Consider the following 9,294-nt stretch of genomic DNA (forward strand, 5'->3'; position numbering starts at 1 on the left):
AGCCCTAACCAAATTAGATGTGATTTTTCCCTCAATGTCACGAAGAGAAGAATACAGCAAGGTTTGAGTGAAGATTCAAATTCAAAATATAGAAATAGACTGTAGCAAATGTAGCACCGAAGCTTACACCATGCCACAAAAACTTTGATGATAAATGGTAATGAATCATTGATAGCGATGAAAGAAGAATTTTATTTCGATGGGCTGATGGTTGTCAAAAGTATTGGAATGGTATTTGCGAGCCACGAGAAGCGCGTCACTCCTGAAAGCTTCACGATAGTTTTCTTATGACCTGGGGTGCTTTTAGCTACCGAGGCAAGACCCCCAATTTGTTTTATTCCGAATAAGATGAACGCAGAAAATTATGTAGAGGTCTTGGATAATGTTTTATTGAATTTTGCAGAAGAATTTCACTGTGCGATTTGGACGTATTAACAGGACAATGCTCCATTCCACAGCGCTAAGCATACAAATTAGATTTTCGGAGTTGCCCGCGGTTAGTCGAGACCTAAATCCAATGGAGATCCCCTGGAGTATTCTTAGCAAGCAAGTTTATAAATGAAGACGCTAGTTTAATAGCCTATTGCACATTAAAAAACTATTCAAGAGGAGGGGGCAAAAATCGACCTTGGTTAACTTCAGTCATTCGTAATTTCGACGACTAGTATTAGGGGGACATACAAGCCAGTGGCAGAGGGATGTAGAGCGGATGGCCTCTGCGCGGTCCATCTCTTGTTTTCGCCTTGGACTAACTCGTATAACTTCCGATTAGATTTCTGATATCTGAGCTGGTAATTGCAGTTTTCTGCCGCCTGAGTAAGATGAAGTAAGACTCACCAGAAATGACTGGTGGCCTTCTGTCGTGACTGTCCCCGTCCCGTCAAAACACTAGAAGGCCTCGTAGTCTATTCCAAGCTGATCGTCATTGGGTTGGCGGCCTAGGTTCGATTGAGATGACTTCCGTCATTGTGTACGGTCTGGCTCTGAACGTATGCCTCATAAGGGCATGCGTCAACGCTTGCATGGCCTCCTTGCCATGGCCTTGACAACCAACGAGCTTTTAAGGGACGAAAACACTTTGCCAGTCATGAATAACGGCTTCGTTCCATTCTGTCCAAAATGAGTAACAAAAAATTTTGAAAATTGCGCCAAAAACTTTCAGGTGGCAGTGTGAATTCGTAGTTGAGTTTCACACTTAAGACAGGAGGGGAGAAATCGTCTCGTTCAGGGAGACAGCCCCAAGAGTCGCCTCAGCCCCGAAATACGGAACCCATATCCTGTCAGGAATTGTGTCATCTCAAAAGTGATGCCAAATGACTCTCAATATATTTTGGCAAAACATCTTTGAAACGACCTCAACGCACGCCGTATGCACAATAATAAAACTTAGTCTCTTTATCCCAGATACTAGCACCATACATTATTCTAGATTCGACAACTTGTTTTTGAATACTTATAATTTTCCGGATGAACATCCCAAGTTGGCCGAACATATCTGTAAATGTTGCCAAAGATACGTTGCACTTTTGTAATTACGTGTCGCGCATAGCTATATATATATAATTGTGGCGTGCGTCTTGATGTTGTTCCACAAAAGGAGGGACCTTCAGTTTCAAGCCGAGCCCGAGGAGAAGAGAGCAGAAATACACTCGAAGGTTTGCCATTTGATCTCGGCATGTAAGCCACCATTTGTGTTGTGGCTTCGTCAAAGATTAGCTTCGTATGGGCGTCCCCTACGCAGCGTTGGCTCTCTGCTGAATTTCTTGTGTTATCTGCCGCTAACAATTAACAGAACATCGTCAGAAAAAGCTTGCTTGACGCAATCACTAGGCTGGCTCAACGTCAGTAGTTCATCCAGTATCACGTTAAAAAAAGTCGGCGCGAAGACAAAACCTTGCACACAACCTTTAGACATAGTTTTGGTTGTAGCTGCATTGCCGTAATCGATTCTAACAACAAGTTATAAATATAATAATAGGCCTCCGGACATTATCGAACGCAGTCTTGATGTCGAGCGAGATCCTTATTACTAGAAAGTTTTGATGTTCTCTGTTCTGAATATGTTTGATTGCATTGCGTACCGCGTCGACGGTTGAAGTTTGTTCACGAAATCCGTACTGATTTGGAGACCACAACTTGTTTACTTCGGCGTTTTACGAGAGACGATTGGTGAACAGCTTTTCTAAAAGTTTGCAGAGCACTGGCAGGCCAATTGGTCAATAGGATGCTAGGCTGTAGGGAGTATTTTGACGTAAGCTTCTTTCTATGATTTAGGTAAATGGCTAATCCTTAATCCATTATACATTCAATGTAGTCAGAAATGTTGTGTATGCCTTGACAAATGCTAAACATATATCTGAGTGGTCTATCCCAGGTGCTCTGTTTTTATTCATTGCTACTAACGCATCCAATACCTCATTCTCTGAATTCAGCATCGAAAATTACAAATATACGCCTCTTTAAGTGCCTTAGCATATTGATTTTTGACAGCGGTATAATCTGTCGCAGTTGCTGTTATAGGTCTGTTCGCTTTGTTTAATTTATTTAAGTCGTGGTGAAGTTTGATGCATTGCTCCATAAGCGCCCCTAAATCTCGTGTGCTCCACGGATTATAACGTTCGCTACCTCGCTTCTTCATGGGCTGAGATAGGGCATCGTTAATGCTTTTAAAAGTTGAATCCAGATTATCTGGAGTCGCTTAACCGAAATCAGTTTCCAGGAAGCCAGTTTTAGAAAGTAAATGCAGTAGTGTTGTATTAAAAACGAGCCATTTTGCAGTTTTACTTCTTCTTTTTTTAATTTTTAATCAAAAAGCACAAAGGTTCTTATTGGCTATTTACTGACTATTGCCTATATGCTACTATAAACAATATGTTAATAGAATAACAAATAAAACGAGTAAAATATAACTTAATTAAAAATAATATTATATTAACGAATTAAATTACTTAAGAAAGAAGAGAATTGATTATTAGTTATTGTCAAATCTAACGATATGGAATTCGAGAAGTCATTAAATTGGCGCAGAGTCGAAGAGCGAACAGCAAGTGCATTGGACTAAAATTCGTTTGGAATATTTTGAAATAGAAAGGGTAAGAGTATCGTAAAATTGTCGCTGGCATAAGATAGTTAATGCATAGCAACAGAAACGCACAATTAAAGTCACCTTGAATTAAATTAAAGAAAGCTATTAAATCGTCCTACTGCACTCAAGCTACTTTAATCCAATTAATAACAAGCGGGAAGCTATAAGAGGGATATGGGGCAGACAATTTTAGAGATCCTAGGGCATATTTAAGAAACATGTCTTTACCCATTCTATTCTTTTATAACAAATTGGTGATAAGGTCTCTAAATAAATGATCTTTCATATAGATAAGTTGACCCACGCCTGGAGTCAGTTATATTTGAATAGATCTGAATTTTAATAGTAATAGCGCAATGATCGGAGTTTCGAGCTGCCGTGGCGTTCATTTACCAGTCAATAACGCGAGCTGCTAAATTATCAGACGAATCATGGCGAATGTTGAAAGTTGAGTTCCTCCTCTGTTGAATACTATTAACGCGTTTGCTGCTACACTATTAGCTATTGTTCTACCATGATGATTCTCAGTGTTTGAACCCCAAAGTGAACGACATCCATTAAGGTCACCACCCACGACTTGATGTTTTTGAAATAAAGCAGTTCAGCGAATTGAAAATCAGAAATGCCGTCAACAGTCTTAACTTTATTAGCAAAGTCAATACAAAGTTCAAATACCAAAGCGATGTCGCGAGAGTTAGAAATAAAATATTGTAGAAATTCCTCATTGGGTAAATAGCAAATTCAAATTAATTTGAATGAAATTCAGCGTTTTACAATCCATAATCAGCGTCTTACATACCATGGATTTGCTGCTGCATAAGTTTTGTTTTGCGTTTGTACTCGTATTCGTGCTCGTCGCTGAGTAGTCTTCGTTTACTTTGGTGCCAGTTTTAGCATTCCTATTAGCACAGTTGAAACGTTTTAATTTAGCACGGCCATCTTTATTTGAACAGTTTTTGAAAAAATAATCATTTTAGTGCGGCGTGTTATGCCTCGCGAATTCTGGAATTAAAAGTAAAAGGAAATGTAAAGGAAACGGAAAGCGACGATTGTGTTCCGGTAGTAAAACCGGCCTGGCGAATATCGTTGATAATATAGTAAAAACCAGAGTGCAGGAGGGACTTAGCAGAGAACGTAAATTCATAGAAGAGGCTCAGGAACGAATGGGCAGGTTAAATGTCAAATGCTGACAAAACGCGGCCAAGAACATAACATAAGAGAGTTAACAAAGCGGAGCATAGTCAACAGAATTAAATATAGCGGTTGCATTGAAATATAAAATGCCATGATTTGGTGTTATAATACGTTCACATATGCATTAATCACCTATAAATACACCAAATTAATCTACCTGTTCACATATGGCAGATTACCTGCAAAATTGACAATCAGTTGTCAAAACAGCTTTAAGAGGTTTTTCTTCATAGAAATTATTTTGGGGGAATATTTCGGTGTTTTTAGTTGCGTTAATTACACAGTCCTGCGAAGGTGAGTTTCTAGAATGGTTGTACTTGTTTCTTGTAGTTTTTTATGCGCTGAAAACGAATCTGACCTTCAAAATGCTCAATCACGTCAGGATTTTTGGTAAATGAAGCCTAAAAGGTCAAAAAATGGCCATTTTAGCCATTTTTGATAATTTTTTTTGGGACAGAAAATGTTTTTTTTTTCAATTTTCGACGAAACGGTTGCATAGTACAACTCTTAAGCTTTAAAACCCATTTTTTTAAATTATTGTACGATTTTTAAAAAAAAAGTTATGACATTTTGAAATTAACAGTTTCAGTTACGCCAATAGACGTTATACCCAACTTATACGTAACTGAAACTGTTAATTTCAAAATGTCATAACTTTTTTTTAAAAAATCGTACAATAATTGTAAAAAATGGGTTTTAAAGCTTAAGAGTTGTACTATGCAACCTTTTCGTTCACCTTCATTTACCAAAAATGGTGGAACATTTTGAAGGTCAGATTCGTTTTCAGCGCATAAAAAACTACAAGAAACAAGTACAGCCATTCTAGAAACTGAAAAAAGTTAAATTTCGCAGGCCTGTGTTATTATTAACGATATGAAGAAAATACAAGGAGAAGGAATAGATAATTTAGTTGCGCAATTGGCTCCTAATAATAAACAGTTGGAGGAAATCAGTATGCGACGTTTACTGCGGTTTCAAAAAATTAGGGCAGCAATGCGCATAGGATATCCTATATTACATTTTGTAATAAGTAATAAGAGGGCATGACTACCAGTGCGGTTTTCGCCAGGGTAGATCCACAACAGACCAATGTTTCACACTAATGCAAATTCTTGAGAAACACAGAGAGTTCGAACTAAATCTGCACTGTCTGTTCATTGATTTTAAGCAAGCTTTCGACAGCATCAATAGAAACTGTCTGAACGACATAATGCTTAAACAAGGTATACCGGTAAAAATTATAAAACTAATTCAGATGACACTATCAAACACTAATGCCAAGGTTATGATAAATGGAGATGTTACCAACGAATTCAGCATTTCATCAGGTGTAAAACAAGGCGATTCACTATCAGCGACAATTTTTAATTTATTACTACATGAGGTAGTATGCAAACTGAAATGTGGCAATTCGATTTTTAATTGCAGCTCGCAAGTGTTAGCTTATGCCGATGACATTGTCGTGATTGCACAGAATAAACATGAGCTTAAGAAAATGTATATGCGATTGAAAAACACAGCTTTAGAAGTGGGTCTACGGGTAAACATAGATAAAACGAAATATATGCACTTCGCAAAGAAACCGAGTGAAGATGCACACATTGAAATAGATGGTGAATGCATACAGAAGGTCGACAAATTTAAATACTTAGGTTTTTTCATCAGCAGTAATTCTGACACTTCCGTGGCAATAAATGACCGAGTAAGTGCGGCAAATAAAGCATTCTTTGCTCACATAAAATTATTCAAGTCCCGATTGCTATCAAGAGATCAAAAGATAGCAATGTATAAAGCGCTTATAAGACCCATACTAACATACAGCAGTGAGGTATGGGTACTTAAAACAAAAGACATGGACCAAATACTAAGGTTTGAAAGAAAGATACTGCGAACAATATATGGTCCTTCCCGGCGAGATGACGGAACGTATCGGATAAGATACAATCATGAGCTAGACACATTGATACGTAATGGAAACGCAATACGCTTTATAAAAAGTCAACGAATCAGATGGCTGGGGCACATGTACCGAATGCCCAAATGGAGAGCTGCCAATATAGCGTTCCATAGACAACCAATTGGACGGAGATGTCGAGGGAGACCAAACAAACGCTGGGTAGATGAGGTCACAGCCGACCTGCAGAAAATGGGTATCACAAACTGGAAAGGAGTAGTAGAGAATCGATCGGAGTGGAGAACCGTAGTTGTGGAAGCAATGGTCTGCACAAGACTGTAATGCTAATGATGATGAATAAGAGGGCAAAACGTTTATGGACACACGCTTTTTTCTGTAAAATGAATCCCTAATTAATAATATTTAACAAACATTTAATTAGAATTAAGTTTACCGACCTGTTTTCTTTGCCGGCATCCATTTCATTTAGTTTTTATTTTGATGTTTCTCCTTACATTCGTAGTAATAATTATCGATAACACAGAAAACACAGGGTTGTATGTTAAAAAGTATCGTTATTATCTAGGATTATTTTATAATCTCAGATTTTTTGAGAGAAGCTTTGTATGAAAATCGCACTTTTTAATTATTGATTTTGAGTTAAGGGGCGTCCCTTAAAGTAGTACCAGTTGGTCCTTCAATTTTCTTTATACTTTGGAATTTTGTTGTGTTTGTGACTCTTTGGAAGCATGCCAAAGGGTTTTGCAAAATTTCAATTATTTTGCAAGTTATTGTTTATTGAATTTTTATGCAAAATTTTTTTCGATAATTTTTATCTTGAAATATATTAGTGATACAAAAAAAAATTGTTAAAAAAAATTATAGGGAAAAAGTTGAATTTTCATAATATATTTTTAAAAAAATAAAAATAATAATTTTTAGCTAATTTGTTTAAACAATATTTTTTTATTGTTGTTTTTTTACTCGAAGTACACTGTGGAATTTTATAAAAAAATTTTTTTATCAAAGTTTGAATCCTTCTTAAAAGATACTGCAAATTTTAGATATGGGTTTTTTTTTGTTCTCGAGAAATTAATTTTTGAATTTTACACTGCATAACTCGGCCTAGTAGCCGCGCGCGGCAGCTCCCGCAGCATGCTTTATTCTTTACCAATACAGTATAAAGAACACAGTTTTACATCATATTTTTTTTTAATATAATTCCAACTTACTAAATTAACATTTTTTATTAAATAAATACCGTTTTCCACACCACCCTGGAGGTACAGTACGTCAATTGCGTTTTTAAAAAAAAATGTAAAAAAAAGGTGGTATCCCCAGTAGGCCTAATCCACCATTCCCTTTCTCTATATTATATTATAAAATAGAATAATACATAACATAAGTTGTATACATTTTTTCAATATAATCAAAAAATTTTTTGTGTTCTACTTAGAATTTTAGAATTGATAAGAATTATTATGAAATATTAAATACGGAAGATAAACTATCATTGAAGTTAGAAATTTTTTTACATTTAATTTTTTCATTTTCAACTGGAATAAAAGAATGAAAACCACGTGTGCCACTGATTGTTTTGCATGTTAAAAATCGTTTACTTAAGAACTTTTTTATATCTTCAAGAGCTTCATTGGAACAAAAGTCAAATGTAATTGAATCAAATTTGTTTTTAACTATGTTAAAAAATGCTCCAGGAGTTGCTATTGGTACAGTATCAGGTCTTCGTAGACTTTCTCGCCTAACGTACCTTTTTATTGTACCACCAATTCCATCACTAGCATTTTTTCCATGAGACGTTGCAAAAAAGTGCCATTCTGCTTCTATATTAAAATCTTGAAAATGATAGACTAAATTGATACAATTTTTTCTGTTTTTATACTGTGATGCTGCACCATCGGAGAAATAATACATTTTTTTTATTTTGTCTTATCCATAATTCTCTTTAATAAAAGAAATTAATCTTGATTGAAAAAGATAAACGGCTTCCGTACTATGCTCAGTACTTTCTGAAATTAAAACAAAACTTTCAAATTTCAAACTATTATTATGATCTCGCTCAGGTCGATAAATCACAAAAGGATGAATAGTTGTTTGGCTGTTATTCCAATGATGACTCTGTATTGCATTTTGTATTAAAAATGTAAAATTTTCAGAAAAATCCCCAATTACAATTAATTCCCCCTTCTTTCAAATTTGTTTTTAGATTTTTTAAAAAATTACTTTGTTCTTTAGCTACAAAATTATGCAGTAAAAGGATATCAGCTTCTTTGCTCATTTTTTTGAGGAATATTTTCGCCTCCTCCGTAATTGTTTCTAGAGAAGAACGATCGGTGTTAGTCCACAGTTGATAAGTTATATTAATAATATTTCTCTTTTTGAGAGCTTCTTCTATTTCAGTGGCAATTTCATGAAAGCCAGGGCAAAGATCACATTGTTTCATATAACATTCATTTTTAGGCTTACTACAAATCATGCATTCTATTATTTCTTCATAAGTAGTTACAGATATATCTTCAAAAATACTTTTTAAACCGTTTAACATTAATTTAAAATTCTGATGTATTTTACACACACAAACCGTGTGTGTTCCATTACTATCAGCAAGTACACATTGCTTTGGTCGCAAGGAAGCAAATTTACTAAAACCGACTTTTATTTCTGGATATAAAGATTTAAATGCTACATATGCTTCTTTCAAATTACATAAAATAAGACGTTTTTGTAACTTAATTTTTTTCCCGTCTTCTCGTTGAACTGAAAGACAATCCTTTTGCCCTGGCATTACACGGCTTATTTCATCGGAAGTATACAAATTTATTATTTTTTCAATATTTTCAGAAGAAAAAGTTCTACGGGTACTTGGAGCGGGGGGATATGATCCGAAACCGTAAAGATTCTGTATATTTTTTGCATACTTTGCTGTACTATAATTAAGATTAAATTCACGTTTTAAAGTACTTAGGTTCCAACTTAAAGGTGTAACAGTCAGCCAATGAATTTTTTCTTTAAAATTAGATGCAGATTTTACTTTTAGTTTAATTAAATTCATCATTTCTATTCCAACATCACCTTCTACAAATTCGATGTCAGATCTACCCGA

Source organism: Anastrepha ludens, chromosome X (assembly GCF_028408465.1).
Source record: "Anastrepha ludens isolate Willacy chromosome X, idAnaLude1.1, whole genome shotgun sequence".
NCBI lineage: Eukaryota > Metazoa > Arthropoda > Insecta > Diptera > Tephritidae > Anastrepha > Anastrepha ludens.